The following is a 19,938-nucleotide window of genomic DNA, read 5'->3' on the forward strand; positions in this document are numbered from 1 at the left end:
GCTTCTTTCTTCCCATCTCTTTACGTGGTATCTAAAATTTTTCCAAATTCGTTTCCTGTAAGACATATACAAACATTAACTAAAAACTGTAACCATGTTCAAACCAAAATATAATCACCTTAGAGATTTTTTTTTCTTTTACTACTACCTTACACTAACAGCAGCATCTGGAAAAGAACCTACTCATTTCTATTATTTTTATTTTATAGGTGAGGAAACTGAATCAGAAATGTATCTCGTCCCAAGTCCCAAGTGTCCAAAGTGGTGGAAATAATATTCAAACCCAGCTCATTCTGACTCCGAAGCCAAGGTTCATTCTCTTTCCACTATACCACATTATCTTTGGATCTATTTTTAATCTCACTGGCAGGGCTGGGTGTGCAGTGGGAGGGAAGAGGTGGAGACATAAACACATACCACCTTTGGAATTTTAAAATTGATTCAAATTTTATCCCCCATCAATCCTGTTTTGTCCTCATATATAAGTTAAAGTGTGCTGTAAGAAATATTTGCTTTGAATTCCGGTTTGGACTATTGCATCTTTAAGATTTTTCTCTCAGTGTTTCAACAAAATTGAGGTCTAACTTACTTCAGATACCATTAATGATAGTTCTTTTGTATGTACAGTTATTAGAACAAGAGCTGCAGTATTTGAAGCACGCATGCGTACACGCACAACTTCCTTCAAATTTGAGTGAAACCAATAGGATTTTATTAAGAGAAGTAATCATCAGTAGATGAAACTACATTTAGACATTCTTTACTCTGCATTAATGACTGAAACTTTTCTTAGGAAAAAGAATTGTCAATATATTTTCTACAAATTCCAGCAACATAACTGAACATAATTATGTGAATTACTAAAAAAAAAAATAGTATTCTTCTTCATATAAATATATTAAAAATGTTGAATTTGTATTAACTAGTAAAATTTTCTAATAATATAAAGGACCAAAGTTTAATATTTCTGTATCAAGTTGCTCCTTTTCAAGTACTTTTTTTGGTATGAATAAGCTAGAGTGAATAAGATTAAACATTGGCCTAGATTAATAAAAATCTTTACTTATAAAATATGTTACTGTGTTTTATAAATAAAAATCAAAACACTTCACAATAAAATATTACAGATATTCACACAGCAAGGTTTTAAAGTGTTGCATATGTTGACCTTTCAAACAATTTTATCATAAACAAAGCTGGAATCATATTAACTGGTAGCAGTGGTGACAAGGACACATTCTCATCTGATTATTTAGTATGATCATTTTTTTCTGTAATTCAATAAAATCACTCTAGGTTTTTAATTTTCTTCTTTCACATTTTCCCAAGTTGCTATGAATTTACTGTCTGTGTAGCTGTAGTAAACCCACACAGTGAATTTTAATTTTTTTATATGAATAGCACATTCACATGTTTCAAAATTCAAAAAAATGAAAAGGGGTATAATGATAATTTTCTGCTTCTGTCCCTAGCTGCCCTCCCTTTTCACATAGTACAAATATTATTATTATTTGGTTTATGTCATTCCAGGCATATTTACTTCAAATAAAAGCAAGTTCGTGCCTATATATCTTAATCTCACTCCTTATTGTTTTTACACAAACGGTACTATACTAATCACACTCTTCTGTATCTACTTTCTCCACTTAATATATTTTGGAGAGCTTTCTAGATACACATAAGAAATATTCCCTCATTCTATTTTATGGATGCACAATGTTCTGTTATACAAATATATCTTGTACTTTATTTAACTTCTACTTTTTTAATTTAATTTAATTTTACTTTATTTTATTGAGTTGTAGTCAGTTTACAATGTTGTGTCAATTTCTAGTGTCGAGCACAATTTTTCAATCATACGTGAACATACATATATTCATTGTCACATTGTTTTTCACTGTGAGCTACCACAAGATCTTGTATATATTTCCCTGTGCTATACAGTATAAACTTGTCTTCTATTCTATATATACTTATCAATATCTACAAATTTCGAACTCCCAGTCTGTCCTTTCCCACCCCCTCCCCCCGGCAACCACAAGTTTGTATTCTATGTCTATGAGTCTGTTTCTGTTTTATATTTAAGTTCATTTGTCGTCGTCGTTGTTGTTGTCGTCGTCGTCGTCGTCGTCTTCTTCTTCTTCTTCTTCTTCTTCTTCTTCTTCTTCTTCTTCTTCTTCTTCTTCTTCTTTTTCTTCTCCTTCTTCTCCTTCTTCTTCTTCTTTTAGATTCCACATATGAGCGATATCATATGGTATTTTTCTTTCTCCTTCTGGCTTACTTCACTTAGAATGATATTCTCCAGGGACATCCATGTTTCTGCAAATGGCATTATGTTGTCATTTTTAATAGCTGAATAGTATTCCATTGTATAAATATACTACAACTTCTTTATCCAGTCATCTGTTGACACACATTTAGGCTGTTTCCATGTCTTGGCTGTTGTACATAGTGCTGCTATGAACATTGGGGTGCAGGTGTCTTTCTGAAGTAGGGTTCCTTCTGGATACATGCCCAGGAGTGGGATTCCTGGGTCATATGGTAAGTCTATTCCTAGTCTTTTGAGGAATCTCCATACTGTTTTCCACAATGGCTGCACTCTTGATGACTGCAATGTAACTTTTTACATTAGGCATTTCATACATGTGTAACTATATCTGTAGAATAAATTCCTTGAAGGAAATTGATGGGCATACTGTTAAAAGCAATTGTGACTTGCCAAATTGGTTTCTACAGATGTTGTCTCAACTAATACTCTCTCTAGTAATGTAAGAAAGTCTGTCCCTCACCTTGAATGTAATGTCTTTGCTAGTCTTATAACTAACTGTTTCAGTTGCTCATCTAAAATTTTGGCATCATCATTGACAGCTTCTTTTCACTCATACATCACATCAAATTCATCAGGCACTCTTGCTGGCTCTCCCTTCACACTATATAAACAATCTGACCACTTTTTACACCTACACCTTGGTCCAAGGCACCATTAACTCTCATTTGGATAATTGCAGTTGACTCATTACTAGCCTCCCTATATCAGTCTCCAGCCCCTGTGCGCTCCTCTCCTTAGAACATCTGAGGTGATCGTTTCAAAATCTAAGCCTAATCATATAAATTCCTTGCTAAAACCCCTTCACTTGCTTGCAATATCATTCAGGACAATTACCAAAGTCTTTAACATATGCCTCTGTATGATCTGAGTATTTATAAGGAACAAATCTAGCTATTGTACCTCTTTGGGGCCACCTGATCTTTTATCTCAGTTTATCTTTGACATCTGCTTCTTTCTCCTGTTTCTCTGTGCAGATCTCCCTCCTTCTCTTTAATGTACATGGCCTAAAAATTGATGCCCTTGTTCACTTTTAAGATTCTGCAATTAGCAGTCTACAAATTGATTAGTTTAACTTATAGGGAGAGAATCCTATTGGCTTGCCTATGTTGGGGAAGAGGTGTGGATTTAGCATAAGCAATCTCTCAGTTAGGAGTATGGGGGCTGCTTCCAAAGGGAGGGACATGGATTTGACAAGTATTCCCCACATGTCCACCACAGCCTGAAACCTGCTAGCAAATAATGATCCCTTCCATTGTTCTAACATTTTTCCCGATTAAAACTTTCTCATATCTTTATACAGCTCTCTCAGAAAACCTTTGCGTTTTAACACGCCTTTATCTCAAAAGAACAAATGTCACAGAAAAATAAGGCTTTCAAACAATTAGGAAAAAGAGCAATAGCCTTAAGGCTAGAGAAGGTTCATTTAATTTTTTATAACCTCCACTGACCAGATGAATCGATAGCCACTAAAATGACAAAATATGCTGTGTGTCTGGCTTTCACAGAAATGTATAAGAACCTGATTGGCTTTTGCAGGGTGGTTTTGGTATGATGTTGCCTAAAGGTAGGGAGAATGAAGGGAGATGATCTTTTCAAGTAATTTTAGATCCCACTGTTGTAGGTGTAATTTAAAAGATTTATTGTGAAATATTTAAGATGTACAAAAAGCATAAAGAATAATTAAATAAACCTCCACTTACTAGCTTAGAAAATAAAATACCACAAATACAGTTGAAAGCCCCTCTGTTCTCCTATGCAATTACTTTCCCCTTCAATTCCCTATGCTTGCCCTTATCCTGACATCAGGGTAATCACTGTTCTGAAATTCTTTTTATTATACAATCTTTGGGAAGAAAAGACAATTGTTCATCATTATAGTTTTGTTTTCTCCTGCATCAGTCTATTTTATCAGCATATATTTATCTCCCCCTTCCTTTTAATTATAAAAGCACTCTTTTTTCAAATTAGCTTTATTCACTGCTTACCATTAAAAAAATCTTAAAAAAAAAACTAAAGATAGGTTTGTTTGGCAAACAAAGATAGGCAGTGCATTTCAATTTAGAAAAATAATTTCGTCTATTGGTTATTGTTCCAGCTTGTAGTTTATTGAACTGACTGAGATTTATCCTTTCTACTTATTGGATGAGATGTGATAACTCTGGAGAGGCAACAAGAAGAGTTGAGAATTGAAATTTTTTATGTCCTGGAGGATAAATGAAATTTGTTATTACAGCACTCCGTACAAAATATCTTTTTTTTTTTTTTTTTTTTTTTTTTTCAGAATCGAAGGACTTGGCTCCCATTTGTCTTTACTCTTTTGGTAAAAGCTGTATTTTTTTTTTGGTTTTGTCTTGTTTTGAGGTATATGCAATCATTTAAGGTTGCATTGTTTTACATGAATGTATTTTTGAAATCTTTGATTGCTGGTTTGCAGACTGGCTTAGTTTAGAGAACTTTTTTAGTATTATTTCCTGTATTATGTTTAAAAAAAATCCAATATCCACTCACTTACTAAACTGTTTCATTCACATTGCGCTTATTTTCTTGGCTTGGGCAAAGAAATCAGATTTCTGTTTTTAAATAGTAACAAAGAGATATAAAAAAATAAAGACAAATATGTGCTTTACAGATATGAAGACTTTTTGTATTATTATTATAGTTATGTCCTGTGAAAGGCTGTAACCAAGATATATTGTAGACATTCTAAATTAGGATTTTCACATAAACAAGACCTCATTTACTTTTGCAAGTTTTTTTCAGCTTCCAAGAAAAAATGTCCTATTTTGCTGCTATTTGGAATGTTTATATTCAACATACAATTTTCATTTTTGATCATATGGATAAACTTTCCCCCTTTAAGCTTGTCAAAGATGAGTTTCCAGTTCAGCACATAAGGAGCTTAGAATTCACCACTCTGATCTAGCAAGTAAAAGGCTGAACAAACTGAAAAATCAACAGTTCTTAGATCTGTCAGAGAAGTGAAGTTACAGGGCAAACTGCTGCCTCCCAAATTGGAGAGCCAAACAGGCAGCTACAGAGAATTACAATTAATTTATAAGAGCAGAAACCCACAAGCAGAATCCTCCATCGGAACTATGACCAGAAAAGGAAAATTTGAACTGGAATTGATAAATTGCTGGAGACTCAGTGTGAACAACTTTGAGAATGAAAAGCTCCAGGGGAACCCAGTCATAGATGGAGTCTGCACACTTTTGTAAATTTTACCTTTAGGAGCTCCACCAAGCCTTCATAGTAAATATTGGAGAAAAATCCCTGTGTGCTTCTGGCAAGGGGAGTAGACAAATAACCATTTTGAAATACACCAGAGCATTCTCTTCTTTGAAAGAAAGCCTGCCCTCAGAAGAAATTATTTTACCACAATCTAATCTGCTGAGGTTTTATCAGAAGCTCACCTAACAAGGGGAAAAGAAATATCCAACTCTAGCTTCCCTTAGCCTTTCATGTGGAGAAACAGAAATACCCAACTCTGGCCCCCTCTAGCTATGCCTTCCCACATAAGAGGGGGAAAAATAAAATGAGGTGCATTGTTGAAGTTTGTAATCCAGGGGTGCAAGCTCAACAAAAGATAGATCTAATCACAGGACTATACAATGTTTCCCCTGTCCACACACCTTACCACTACATTATTAAAGACATATTTACATCCATTTACACCTTTTACCAAGTACATCATGTCCCCATTTCAAAAAAATTAAAAGACATACAAAAGGCAAAAAACACAGTTTGAAGAGACTAAACAAACCTCAGACCCAGAATTAGATATAGCAGGAATGTTGGAATTATCAGACCAGGAATTAAAAAAACGAAACTATGATCAGTATGTTAAGTGCTTTAATGTAAAAAGTAGACAATGTGCAAGAACAGATGAAGAGTATAAACAGAGAGATGGAAATTTTAAGAATCACTGAGAAACATTAGAGATCAAAAACATTGTAACAGAAATGAAGAAGTGTCTTATGGGTTCATGAGTAGACTTGACATGGTTGGGGGAAGAATCTCTGAGCTTGAAAATGTGACAATGGAAACTTACAAATCTGAAAAGCAAAGATAAAAAAAGACAGAAAAAAAAACAATAGAATATTCTGTGAGAACTGTGAGACAACTACAAAATGAGTAATACATGTGTAATTGGAATATAAGAAGAAAGAAAGGAACATAATAAATATTCAAGTGATAATGACTGCAAATTTCTTCAAAATAATGTCAGACATAAGACCACAGCTTCAGAAACTTTAGAGACCACCAAGCAGGATAAATGTAAAAAAATTTATATGACTGCACCTCAGCATATCATATTAAAACTTCAGAAATTCAAAGATAAAGAAAAATCTTGCAAGAAGCTGGATGGAAAAAACACCTTATTTATAGAGGAGCAAAGATAAGAATTACATCCACCTTTTTACTCAGAAACCATGCAAACAAGAAGAAAGTGTAGTGAAATATTTAAAGTGCTGAGAGAGGAAAAAAACCCAACAGCTTAGAATCCTGTCTTCTGCAAAATTATCCTTCATAGTGAAGAAGAAATACTTTCTCAGGGAAACAAACATGGAGGAAATTTGTTTCCAGTGAATATGCCTTGTGAGAAATGTTAAAAGAAGTTCTTCAGAAGGAAGGAAGGAAAATGGTGTAGGTCAGGAACTTGAATCTACATAAAGAAATCAAGAACTTTATATAGTATTTCTAAATAAAGAAATGAATAAGTAAAGGTAAAATTTTTAAATGTATTCACGTATTACATATATTTATGTAGAAGTAGAATGAATGACAGGAATAATGCAAGGGAAAAGAGGGAGTGGTATAGTGTTATTGAAGTGTTATTAAAGTGGACTAATGTTGGATGTAAATGTATGTTAGAAACTCTATGGCAACCACTAAAGAAAGTTTTAGTGTTGGCAATGACTTTTTGAATAAGACACCTAAAACAAAAGCAACAAAATACAAAATAAACAAGTGGGACTACATCAAACTAAAAAGTATCTGCACAGCAAGAGAAAATCAACAAAGTTAAAAGACAACCTATAGAATAAAAAAATAATATTTGCAAACCATATATCTGATAAGGGGTTCATATCCAAATTATATTTATTATATAAGGGTTCATATCCAAAATATATAAAGAACTCGTATGACTCCATAGCAAAAAAGCCCAAATAATTTAATTAAAAAATGGGCATATGACCTGAGTAGACATTTCTTCCAAAGACTACATATGAATGGCCAACAGGTTACATGAAAAGATGCTCAACATCACTAGTAATTAGGGAAATGCCAGTTAAAATCACAATGAAATACCTCCTCACACCTGTTAGAATGGCCATCGTGAAAAAAGGCAAGAGATAAATGCTGGCATGGATGTGGAAAAAAGGGAACCCATGTTCACTGTTGGTGGGATTGTAAATTGGTACAGCCAATATGAAAAACAGTATGGAAGATCATTTTTAGAACTACCATATGATCCAGCAATTCCACTTTCGGAAATATATCCAAAGGAAACAAAAACACTAACTAGAAAACGTATCTTCACTCCCATATTCAGAGCAGCATTATTTACAATAGCCAAGACATGGAAACAACCTAAGTGCCCACTGACAGAAGAATGGATAGAGAAGTTGTGGTATACATATATGGTGTATATATAAATCAATCAATCAATCAATCAGCCATAAAAAAAACCAAGGAAATGCTGCCATTTGCAACAATGTGGAGGGAACCTGAGGGCATTATGCTAAGTCAAACTGAGAAAGACAAATACTATATGAACTCGTTTATATGTGAATTCTAAAACAAACATGTGTCTGTTAATCCCCAACCCCTAATTTATCCCTCCCTACCCTTTCCCCTTTGGCAACCATAGTTTGTTTTCTATGTCCATGAGCCTGTTTTTGGTTTGTAAATAGAATTTGTATCAGTTTTTGTTTTTTATATTCCACATATAAGTGATATCATATGATATTTGTCTAACAGACACACATTACTATCTATAACACAGATAAACAAGGGCCTATTGTATAGCACAGGAAACTATATTCAATTTCTTATAGTAACATATAATGGAAAAGATTCTGAAAAGAAAATATGTATATGTATGTATATGTTTAACTGAATAACTTTGCTATACACCTAAAACTAACTTTGTAAATCAACTACACTTCAATACAAGTTTAAAAAAATAAATAAATAAAAAACCATCAAACTCATTGAAAAAGAGATCAGGTTTGTGGTTACCAGAGGTGAGAGCTGGGGAGAGGGAGAACTGGATGAAGGTGGTCAAAAGAGATATACTTCCAACTGTAAGATAAAAACATACTAGGAATGTAATATACAACATAATGACTAGCAATGCTGTATAATATATAGGAAAGTTGTTAAGAGAGTAAATCCCTAGAGTTCACATCACAAAGAAAAAGCTTTTTTTTCTTGCTTTGCTTCTTATTACTGTATCTTTATGAAATGCTAACTTAGCATATTGTGGTAGTAATTTAACAATATATTTAAGTCAAACTATTATGCTGTTACACCTTAAACTTAAACAGTGATATATGTCAATTATATCTCAGTAAAACTGGAAAAAAGTTTTAAAAAGTAGTATGATTGAAATAGTAAGAAATGAGAGAAGATGGAACCATATAAAATGCTCAGTTAAGACCACAAAAGGCAGAAAAATTGTGGAAGATAAAAATGAAGCAAAAGATAAAGGTAACAAATGTGGTAAATATTAATCCAGTTTTAGCACTAATCACCTTAAATATCAATGATTTAAATACACCAATTAAAAGGCAGAGATTGTCAGTGCAGACCAAAAAATAAGACCTAACTACAAAAACACTCTTTAAATATAAAGATACATTTGGTTTAAATTAAAGAGATGGAGAAATACATACCATGATAACATTAATGAAAATAATGTGGTATTAGTTATATTAATTTCAGACAGAACAGACTTCTGAGTAAGGAAAATTACCAGGGGTAAAGAGGGGCATTACATAATGACAGAGGGGTCAATACTCCCAACAAGACATAACAATGTTTAATGTGTATGCACCTAACAACAGAATGTCAAAATACATGAGGCAAAAACTGATAGAACTGCAAGGAGAAATAAATAAATCCATGATCATAGCCGGAAACTTCAACCCTCCTCTATCCAAAATGGACAGATCCAGCAAACAGAAAATTAATAAGGACATAGCTGAACTCACCAGCACAATCAACTGGATATAACTGACATCTATAGACCACCTTATCCAACAACAGCAGATTATATATTCTTCTCAAGGTCATATGGAACATTCACTAAGATGGACCATATTCTGGGCCACAAAACAAGCCACACCAAATTTAAAAGAATAGAAATCATACAGTGCATGCTCTCAGATCACAGTGAAGTTAAACTGGAAATTAATAACAGAAAGATAGCTGGAAAATCCCCAAATACTTGGAGATTAAACAACACACTTCTAGATAACACATGGGTCAAAGACAATATCTCAATTTTTGAAATATTTTGAATTTAATGAAAATGAAAATAAAGTCCCAGAAAGTTATTTGGTTCATATTGACAAACTTATGCTAAAGTTTATATGGAGAGGCAAAAGACTCAGAATAGCCAACTCAATACTGAAGGAGAATTACAAAGTCAGAGGACTGACAGTACCTGACTTCAAGACTTCCTGTAAAGCTACATTTATCGAGACAGTGTGATGTTGGTGAATAAATAGATAAATATGTTAATAGAACAAAATAGAGAGTTCAGAAATAGATCCACACAAATATAGTCAAATTATTTTTGGCAAAGAAGCAAAGGCAACACAATGGAGCAAATATAGTATTTTCAACAAATTATGCTAGAACAATTGGACTTTCATATGATCTGTATGCCAAAAAAAAAAAAAAAAAAAAGAATTTAGACACAGTCCTTAAACTCTTCACAAAAAGTAACTCAAAATGGTTTACAGACCTACATGTAAAATGCAAAACGCAAAAATATAAAACTCCTAGAAGATATCATAAGAGAAAACCTAGATGACCTTGGGTATGATGATGGCTTTTTAGATATAACACTAAGGATAGATTCATGATATAAATAATTGATAAGCTGGACTTCATTAAAATTAAAAACTTCTGCTCTGTGAAAGACAATGCCAAGAGAATGAGAAGACAAGCCACAGAATAGGGGAAAATTATAGCAAAAGACACATCTGTTAAAGGACTGTTATCCAAAATATAAAAAAGACTGGTAATACTCAAAGAATAAGAAAATGAACATTCCAATTAAAAAATGGACAAAAGACCTTAACAGACACTTCGCCAAAGGTGGTAACGTATCAGATAAGCATGTAAAAAGGTATTCAAACATCATGTGTCATTAGGGAATTGCAAATTTAAACAACAGTGAGATCCCACTATACACCTATTAAAGTGGTTAAAATCTGAAACACTAAAAACACCAATGAAAATTTAAAAAATTTTTAAATGGCAAGACAAAAATACATATATTTAAAGTATAGCTTCAAATTACTTACCAAGTGAAAGATTACAGGTTTTGGTCCAACTGGCTATTTTTCACTGATTAAAAACATTTTGAACTACACGTAAACCATTTAAACAATCTGTAATGACAAGAAAGGTCAAGACGGAATTTCAATTTCAACCTAAGCTTACTTAGTACTCCAAAAAGAATACTTGTTTCAGAATGAACAGCAAAGCACCTCATCCACTGCTTGGAAATGAAAAATATCACAGATTATATTGCGAACTTTAAATGAACCAGATTTCAGCATGAAAAGACTTGTATAGACATCTTCTCACCTGTGCTTCATTTAATTGTTTTATGTTTGAATTTTCTTTTTTGTTTCCTAGAAGCACACTGTTTCTGAGCAAGCCTAAAAACAGTGCTCTGAAGCAAGTATTGGTTATAAGTAATTCTTCAAATCTGCCCAGAGGTTTAAGACATCCTAAAAAGATAGTTAGAAGTGAGATTCTAATTGACCTTTAAAACTTCCAATAACATTTTCCTACAAACTGTTGCAAACTAGGTGCTATTAACACAGCATTTATATAACATGAAGCTCAGAACCATCCCAGACCTCCAGCTCTCCTCATATCTAATACTCAGTGTTAGATGCAGAGATTAAAATGCTCTCAGTGGGAATAAAAGTTTTTATTCAAGTTAAATTTATACATTTCTTGTTTGAAAGAGGTATCCAAAAAACTTCCAAGCCCTGAAGTTAACACATACCTCTATAATAAAAGTTATTTTTAAAACGCTTCTATAAAAAACAGAAAACAAATCCAAAAACAATGAGATCCCACTACACACCTATTAGAATGACTAAACTCCAAAACCCTGACAACTAGATGTTGGCAAGGACGTGGAGCAACAGGAACTCTCATTCATTTCTGGTGGGAATGCAAAATGAGACAGCCGCTTTAGAAGACAGTTTGGCAGATTCTTAACAAAACTAATACTCTTATCATATGATCCAGCAATCATGTTTTTTTGGTATTGACCCACATGAATTGAAAATTGTGTCAACACAAACTGCTTGTGTATATTTATGCAGCTTTATTCATAACTGTAAAAATTTAGAAGCAGTGATGATGTTCTTTAGTAGGTGAGTGGATTAACAAACTATTGCACATCCAGACAATGGAATTATTATTCCTTGCTAAGAGAAATGGGCTATCTAGCCATGAAGAGCCATAGAGGAACCTTAAATGCATTTTACTAATTGAAAGAAGTCAATCTGAAAAGGCCACATCCTGTGCCACTGCAATTATATGACATTCAGGAAAAGGCAAAACTGTGGAGAGATTAAAAATATCAGTGGTTGTCAGGGATTAGAGAGCAGGGAAGGATAAACAGACAGAGCACAGAGCATTTTTAAGGCAATGAAAATACTTTGTATGATAATATAATGATGGATACATGTCCTTACACATTTCTCAAAACCCATAGGATGTACACCAACAGTGAACCCTATGTAAACTATGAACTCTGAGTGATAATAACATATCAATACAGGTTCATTGATTGTAACAAATGCACCACTCTGGTGTGAGATGGTTATAGTGGGGGAGATTGTGCATATGTGGGCACAAGGGAGAAATAGGAACTCTCTGTACTTTCCACTTAATTCTTCTGTGAACCTAAAGCTGCTCTAAAAAAAATTTACTAATTTAAAAAATTGTCAGAGGCAAATGAGCCAGCCTCAATTCCTCGTTTCTAAAACAAGAGGAGATAGAATTATTACATTAACAGAAGATGACATGTTTACAGCAATAAACTTGTTATGTGTGCTGTAATTAAAACTCTGCTTGTCAGCTAGTCTGACCATGATTTATCCACCAACTTTCAGATTCATGATCCATTCTCTAAGACTTGGCCAATCAAAAACTCAGTAATTGAAGCCTAGCCGGTGGGGGATACTTGAATGATAAGTACTTCAATAATGCAACACCAAAGGAATTTTTATGTCATTTTATTGTTCAGGAAACACTAGTATCTACCAGTCCAAATGGCCACTATCATTGGAGTAAGTGGCATGTGGAGAATCTGCCCCTCTGATTGTTAGCAAGAGATACAATGTAGCAAAATCATCTAATGGTTGGACGTAAGGTGAAGTGAGAAATCAGAAACAAGAAAAAAGAATAAGTGGTTTAACCTTACTTCAACCAAAATTATTGCAAACATATAATAAAGATATTGGAGATACACATAGAAACAGTAGCTAGCAAGGAAGTTATTTTAGACAGAAACATTCCCTTTTGATTTCAGACAGAAATGTTTCCTCTACCCATGGTTTTAGGAAATAGAATAACTTCTCTGGGGTGTCCTGGCTAGGAAAAGGACAATGTATGGGTGTAAAAGTATATAGAAACAAAAGGCCGAGATTTATGTGTGTCAATGTGACACTAAGACCTGAAACAACCTGCTTAGATCACTATGTAGAAATGCACTCTGATTACCTTAAAGTATATTGGTGACAGTTCAGTTGCAGAGAATGAAATCAATTTACCCACTTTAGTAGGAAAGGATTTCCTAAACCACATGACTTACAGATTTATTGGAAAGGTTGAAGAGCTAGACTCTAGAGTAAGCTTTCAGGAACAATTTCAAGAATCGTATTGCAGAAGTAAACCACCAAGGGGGCTGCTGCCTCTTCTAAGATTAAGAAGCTTCCTGTTAAGCTTTCACTGCCAGCAGCATGGATCTGCTCCCCAGTGAAACTGGTGAAAATTATATATATATATTAAACATTTTTTTATCTTGGGAAATGGTCTTAAGGGCAGACAGCAAATGAAGAAACATTATTCTAGGAAACCTACTAAGCACAGTAAGAACAGCAAGTGTCTCTGTCCTTTTAACCGTAACACACTGCCTCTCAACTCCATAGCAAGAGCTCTTCTCAAGACAGATACAACCAAGAACGGCTTGATCTCCCTCTCAGCTACCCACTGGAGAGCTATGGTACCTTCCCAGGAGGGACAGGACATCAGCATTTCTCCTCCTATTGTCCAGTTACCTGTTGCAGAGACTAAACTCTCGAGTAGCGGCAGCTGAGAAGTGAGGGTTTTCTTCTTCCATCCATCTCCTTTTCATGGGGAAGAAACTCTATAATGGGCACAGTGTGCTAAGAATACTGGGGCCTCAATTGACTTTGCTCACCTCATTCATAAATGAGAAGCAAGCTGAGAAGATCAGAGGCTACAGTCAACTGCCTATTCTGAGTACCTGCCTCTAAGAGCAGGAGTGTCCCACCCAAACCATTGTGATCCCAAGGTTACCATGCACAGACCCGAGGTTGCACCTTCTGAAAAGAAACATGAATGGCTTCACACTAAGGGGAGCGAGGACTTCACTAAAATAATTAAGCCAGTAACTAAACAAATAAATAATCAACTAGCAATAACAAGCCCTGGAAGTGGGGAGAGTCTAGTACCCAGAGTTGCCACAATATACTGCCTAAAATGTCCCGGTTCCCACAAGAAGTTATGAGACGTGCCAAAAACAGGAAAGTCTGACCCAAACATGGAGGGAAATAAGCGAGGATAGAAATTGCCCATCAGAGCAATTGGATTTCAGTTTCACAGAGAGATATTTCAAAGTAGTCATTGTAATATGTTCAGAGAATTAAAGGAAATCATGCTTAACAAAGTAAAGCAATGCATGATCACAGTGTGTCATCAAATAGAGAATATAAGTAAAGAGACAGAAGTTATTTTTACTTAATTTTTTTCTCTCTTAACTTTGAGGTCTCTGTTCAAATATTACCTTCTTGGCTTGTTTTCACCTGAACACCCAGTACAAAATAACACCCCACTATCTACTCTCTCCTTTATACCTGCTACACAGTGTCTGGAACATGGTCAGCACTCAACATATATTCCTCAAATGTATGAAAGAATTTTTCATTAGAACTGTAGAATACATGACCTCTTGGAGAAAAGGCTGAGTGTGGGACAGGAATTCCTAATCAAGAGAGTTCAAAGGGGATCCCCTAAAGAAGACCAGATTGATACACAAAATATTGAAATTAATTACTTGACCTCAAAACATAATTGTAATGCTTCAACTATGTGAATGAACCAGTTTGGGTGAAAAATAGTCACATCATTTTTGTCTATACTGTGGTCACCTCCACCATATGAATCCAGGGAAACTTACAAGAATTACAAAATTACTTCTGGGAATTTCAGAGGAACCAGAACTGTAGTTCGTATTTGAGCTGTTTCCATGAACCTGATCACTGTGTTTGGGAACCTACTCATCCTTGTAGCTACTATCTCTGACTCCCATCTCCACATGCTTCTGTACTTCTTACTCTCCAACTAGTCCTTTGTAGACATCTGTTTCATCTATACACTATCCCATAGATGCTCCTGAACATCTAGATGCAGAGAAAAGTTCACAACCTATGACCGCTGCGTCACCCAGATGTATTTTGTCATACTCTTTGCAGGATTGGATGACTTTCTCTTGACCGTGGTGGCCTATGATGACTTCATGGCCATCTGCCACCCACTGCACTACATGGTCTTCATGAATCCCCAGCTTTGGGGGATGCTGGTTCTGCATACCTTGTTTTGTTTTTTCTGTTAACTTTATTAACTCACCTCTACCCTTCTACCATAGTTCTGTTTATTGTACATTGCCTAAGTCTGCTTTGACTATACAGAGTACCTGTGTTTGACAATATCCTGCCATTAGCAATACTCTTATCCAATTCATAGTTTCCTCATTTATCAGAACCAGCCAGTTCTCTAAGATTGCTTCTACATGAATAAAACAAGAAAATAATAAGCGCATTCTGCCATTGTACCATGCTTTTCAAAGGAAGTTGTGAACATCTTCCCTCTCCATTTTCCTTTCATGCCACAAATCAAAATGGGATAGCCTTCTATCTTACTTAAAAATTTTTCACCTTATCCAGGGATTGTTTCATCTTCCTAAGCTGAAGCTACTTGTCTCCACCTATAACTTCACAGACCCCTGATCAAGAGCAAATTACCATTGCTTTTGCATAAAATATTTATCTTTTCAAATTTTTGTGATGGGAAGATGATGCTTATATATTTCCTTAGTTAACTGCACAAAATCTTTACTGAGAACTAACGTTTGGGACAAAATTCAGCCCCAAATTTAGCATGTTTTATCAGAAGGTCACAGATAAAAATTCCATGTGTCAATAACTCCAAACCCTGACTTTTTTTTTTTTTCTTTTTACCTTTTGACCCCCCTGACCCTACCTTTCACTTCTGGCAACCACCAGTCTGTTATCTATATTTATTCACTTTTTTAAAAAAAATTTAGACTCCACATATAAGTGAGATCATACAGTATTTGTCTAACTCTGTCTGATTTATTTCACTTAGCATGATGCCTTCAAGTTCCACCCATGTTATCCCATTTGGCAAGATGTCCTTATTTTTATGGCTGAATAATATTCCATTGTTTATATATACCAAAATTTCTTTATCCATTTATCCATTGATGGACACTTAGTTTGTTTACGTATCTTGACTATTGTAAATAATGTTACAGTGAACATGGGGGTGCATATATCTTTTTGATTTAATGTCTTCATTTTCTTCAGATAAATGCCCAGAATTGGAATTGCACTATCAGATGGTAGTTCTATTTTTAATTTTTTGAGGGACCTCCATACTGTTTCCTGTAGTGGCTATGCTAACTTAAATTCTCATCAACAGTGCACAAGGGTTTCCTTTTCTTCATATTTTTCCCAACTCTCGTTATTTGTTTTCTTTTTGATAATAGTCATTCTAACAGGTGTGAGATGATATTTCATTGTGGCTTTGATTTGCATTTCCCTGATGATTAGTGATCTTGGGCATCTTTTCATATGCCTATTGGCCATGTGTATGTCTTATTTGGAAAAATGTCTATTCAGATCCTCTGCCCAATTTTTCAATTGGATTGTTTGGATTTTTTATATTAAATTGTATGGGTTCTTTATATATTTTGGGTATTAGCCCCTTATCAGTTATATGATTTTTGAGTATTTTCTCCAGTTTAGTAAGTTGTCTTTTCATTTTGTTGATGGTATCCTTTGCTGTGCAGAAGTTTCTTAGTTTGATGTAGTCCTACTTGATTATTTTTACTTTTATTGACTTTGCTTTTCATGTCAAATAATCATTGCCAAGACTGATGTCAATGTAAAACAAGGACTGTCACTATTCATCCGATTCTACAAGGATTAAGTCATTAGTCACTGCAGTTGCTGACCTACAATATTCTCAAAAACAAATTCAGGATAAAGGACAGGACAAGGCAATCTGTGCTTTGGGAAAACAAGCAAAACAGGCCCTTAGATAGTAATATTTCAGGGAAAAAAAATATATGAACCCAGAGTCCTTCATCTTCCCACACTTAGAACAGCACTAAAATCATTAACTGAGCTTTCTTTTCCTCGTGACTAGAAAAGCCTTCTACAGAGATGTATGCTGGATTACACGTACTCCTTAGTCAAAATCATATATATACTGGTCTCTACTTCTGCCTCTTTGGAGCAGTTTCTAAGAGCTATCTGAGAGGCTGTCTCCTGGTCTATAGCCCTCAAATTAGTCCCCAAATAAAGCTGAAACTCATAGCTCTCACATGGTGGGATTTTCTTTTCAGTCAGCATCAAGGAGATTACTGCCTATGTTTTCTTCTAAGAGTTTTATGGTTTCAAGTCTTACATGTACATCTTTAATCCATTTTCCATTTTGAGTTAATTTTTGTTTGGTGTAAGACAGTGGTTCAGTTTCATTCTTTTGCATGTGGCTGTCCAATTTTCCCATCGCCAATAATTGAAGAGATTGTTAATCTTCCCCAGTTGATCAAGAGAGTTAATACATCTCTACCAGAATCCAAATTGGCTCAATTGTAGAAACTGACACGCTAATCCTGAAATTCCTATGGAGACTGAAGGGACCTGTAATATCCAAAGATATCCTAAAAATGAAGAGTAGAGTTAGAGGACTCATAATTCTCATATTCACAACCTAATGCAAAGCAACAATGATCAGTGTAGTGTAGAAAATAGACACAGATCAACGGAATAGAATTTAGAGTCCAGAGATAAATCCTTACATTGACAGTTAATTGATTTTCAACAAGGGTGCCAAGACAGTCCATTGGGAAAATAATATTCTTTTCAGCAAATGGTACTTCAGCAAAACTGAACAGTCACATGCCAAAGAATGAGATTGGGTCTCCTACCTTACACCATATTGAAAAAAACAAAACCTAAAAATAGGCATTAAAATTATCATATGCAAGTCAGGAATTCTACTACTAGGTGTATATCCAATAGAAAATAGGAGCTCAAACAGAAGCTTGTGTACCAATGTTTTTTGCAGCATTATTCACTCAAGTCAAAATGTGGAACAAAGGTAAGTGTCCATCAACAGATGAATGGAAAAACAAAATGTTGTCTCTATACACAATGGAATATCATTAAGCCATAGATGTTTGAGTTTATTTACTATATATATATAGTATATATATATAAAACCTGGTACCAGTACCACACTGTCTTGATTACTGTAGCTTTATGTTAAGTTTTAAATTTTTTCTTTTTTAATTGAGATATGGCACACATACATAAAATTCACTGTTTTAACATGTACAATTCAGTGGTTTTTAGTATACCACAATGCTGAGCAACTATTACCATTAACCTAAATCCAGAAGATTTTTAATCACTCCAAAAAGAAATCACAAAGACATTAGCAGTCCCTTCTCATTCTCACCTTTCCTCACTCCTGGCAACCAATAACCGACTTTCTGGTTCTATGGATTTACTTATTCTGGGCATTTCATATAAATAACAATCATATAATAGGCAGTTTTCTGTTCCGGTTTTTTTCAGATAGTGTAATGTTTGGAAGTTCATTTTGTAGCATGTGTCAGTACTTCATCCCCTATTATGGTTGAATACTATCCCATTATATGGATATATTATATTCAGTTTATCCATGATCAGTTCATGTACATTTGGGTTTTTCTGCTTTTTAGCTGTTTTGAATAAGGCTTCTATGACCATTTGTGTATGAAATTTTGCATGAACAGTTTTTAAATTTGGGGGAGTTTACCTAGAAGTGGTATCATTGGTTCATTTGATAACACTAAGTTTAAATTTTAGAAGAATTCTTGATTACTTTCACACATGGCCTACGCTATTTTACATTCCCACCAGCATATATAATGGTTCCACTTTCTCTAATTCTTGCCAACAAGTTTTGTGGTTTTTCTGATTATAGCCATCTTAGAGTTTGTGAAGTGGCATTTTATTATGGTTTTTATTTGTATTTCCTTCGTGACTAATGATATTGAGCCTCATCTTTTGTGCTTATGAGCCATTTGCACATCTTTTTTGATGAAATTTCTATTCAAATATTTGCCAATTTTTAACTTAATTGTTTTGCCTTTCTTGAGTTGTAAGGGTATTTTTAAAATATGTATTCTCAGTACAAGTCCCTTATTCTGTATATGATGATATTCTGTATAAGATGTAGCAGTACAGCTTCATTATCTTGCACATGAAAATCCAGCTTTCCGAGCACCATTTCTTTGAAAGACTTATCTCTCTCCCTTGAATCATCTTGGTACTCTTGTGGAACAGCAACTGACCATAGTAGTATTGGTTTTCTGGAATCTCAGTTTGATATATATGTCTATCCTTACTGCAGTGCACATTATCCTGATTTTTGTAGGTTTGTAATTAGTTTATAAACCAGGAAGTATAAAGTCCTCTAGCTTTGCACTTCTTTTTCAAGATTATTATGCATATCTGGGTCCCATGTGTTTCCATATCAATTTTTAGTATCTGTATATTTCTGTAAAGAAACAAATTAGGATTCTAACTGCACTTGCCTTGAATCTTTAGTTAAGTTTGGGGAGTATTGCCATCTGATCAATATTAAGTGTACTGATCCATGCACATGAGATGTATTTCCATTTATTTAGGTATTTTACAATTTCTTTAAAAAAGTTTGTATTTTTTACTGTAAAACTATCCTACTCCTTTCTTTGAATTTATTCCTGTGTATGTTATTCTTTTTGATGCTTACCAGTGGAATTG

The sequence above is a fragment of the Camelus dromedarius genome, chromosome X (genome assembly GCF_036321535.1).
Source record: "Camelus dromedarius isolate mCamDro1 chromosome X, mCamDro1.pat, whole genome shotgun sequence".
NCBI classification, from domain to species: Eukaryota; Metazoa; Chordata; class Mammalia; order Artiodactyla; family Camelidae; genus Camelus; species Camelus dromedarius.